Source organism: Phytophthora infestans, genomic scaffold, assembly GCF_000142945.1.
Source record: "Phytophthora infestans T30-4 supercont1.68 genomic scaffold, whole genome shotgun sequence".
Classification (NCBI taxonomy): Eukaryota; Oomycota; class Peronosporomycetes; order Peronosporales; family Peronosporaceae; genus Phytophthora; species Phytophthora infestans.
Genome location: NW_003303691.1, coordinates 257783 through 259854, shown reverse-complemented (window position 1 = coordinate 259854; position 2072 = coordinate 257783).

Here is a 2072-nt window from a genome sequence, read left to right as displayed (position 1 = left end):
CATTGCTGATGACAGTGGCGACACTCCACCGTGCAAAGGCCCATACGGTAGGTTTGGCATTACCACATGTAGCAGTGTAAGGTCTCGCAGGCGGAACTTACCGAGTGACTGCGACGCGCTTGTTGTAATCTCGCTGAGAAAGCGTCCAAAGTAGACGAAATAGAAGAAGCAGAAAGAAAGAAAAGCAAAAGATGTTCCCACACCGGAACTCGAACCCGGGTCTGCTGGGTAAGAGCCAGCTATCCTAACCGCCTAGACTATATGGGAAGGCTGAAGAATGAAACCGTACTCAAAATAACAAACCCAACGCAAATACACACACGCACAACCACTGCAACCACTGCAACCACGCCCCAAACGCACACTTCATACGCACTCGCCATCCTTCGAAGCGCTCTCACAGATACGACCCCGCTCATTGCCTTTGCTGAGCCGCATAAACGCATCGACGCTATTCATCGTCTCATCGGGACGACATATTTATTATACACTGCTCGAGGCCACCTTGCCGTCCTTTGGCTCGGTTCAGCCGGTTGACGCTAGTGGGCGTCCGAGGAGAGGTCATTGCTGATGACAGTGGCGCCACTCTACCGTGCAAAGGCCCAGACGGTAGGTTTGACATTACCACATGCAGGAGCGTAGCGACTCGCAGGCGGAACTTACCGAGTGACTGCGACGCGCTTGTTGTAATCTCGATGAGAAAGCGTGCAAAGTAGACGAAATAGAAGAAGCAGAACGAAAGAAAAGCAAAAGATGTTCCCACACCGGGACTCGAATGCTGGGTGAGAGCCAGCTATCCTAACCGCCTAGACTATATGAGAAGGCTGCACAATGAAACCGTACTCAAAATAACAAACCCAACGCAAATACACACACGCACAACCACTGCAACCACTGCAGCCACGCCCCAAACGCACGCTTCATACGCACTCGCCATCCTTCCAAGCGCTCTCACGGAAACAACTCCGCTCATTGCCTTTGACGAGCGAATAAATACTTGGACCTATATTCCTTCTTTATCTTGCGGGAGGACTATATATTATTACCACGCGGCTGCGAGGCCCCCCTGGCCTTCTTGTGTTTGCGTTCCACCGCGTGGACTTATAGTGGGGCTTCGAGGAAAGAAACATAAGGTCATTGCTGATGACAGTGGCGACACTCCACCGTGAAAAGGCCCAGACGGTAGGTTTGGCATTACCACATGCAGGAGCGTAGGGACTCGCAGGCGGAACTTACCGAGTGACTGCGACGTGCTTGTTGTAATCTCGCTGAGAAAGCGTGCGAGGTAGACGAAATAGAAGAAGCAGAAAGAAAGAAAAGCAAAAGATGTTCCCACACCGGGACTCGAACCCGGGTCTGCTGGGTGAGAGCCAGCTATCCTAACCGCCTAGACTATATCGGAAGGCTGCACAATGAAACCGTACTCAAAATAACAAACCCAACGCAAATACACACACGCACAACCACTGCAACCACTGCAGCCACGCCCCAAACGCACGCTTCATACGCACTCGCCATCCTTCCAAGCGCTCTCACGGATACGACTCCGCTCATTGCCTTTGCCGAGCCGCATAAACTCATCGACGCTATTCATTGTCTCATCGGGACGACGTATTTATTACACGCTGCTCGAGGCCACATTGCCGTCTTTTGGCTCGTTTCAGCCGGTTGACGCTAGTGGGCGTCCGTGGAAAGGTCATTGCTGATGACAGTGGCGACACTCCACCGTGAAAAGGCCCAGACGGGAGGTTTGGCATTACCAATGCAGGAGCGTAGGGGACTCGCAGGCGAACTTACCGAGTGACTGCGACGTGCTTGTTAGTAATCTTCGCTGAGGAGAGCGTGCAAAGTAGACGAAAATAGAAAGAAGCAGAGACGAAAGATAAGCCAAAGATGTTCCACACCGGCACCTCGAACCCGGGTCTGCTGGGGGAGAGCCTACTATCCTAACGGCTTAGAATATAGTCGACGGCTGCACAATGGAAACCGTCGTCAAAATAATATATAGCTAACGCACACACCTCCACCCCCCACACCCAATGCGCACCCGCGACGGCCAAGCCCCCAAAACG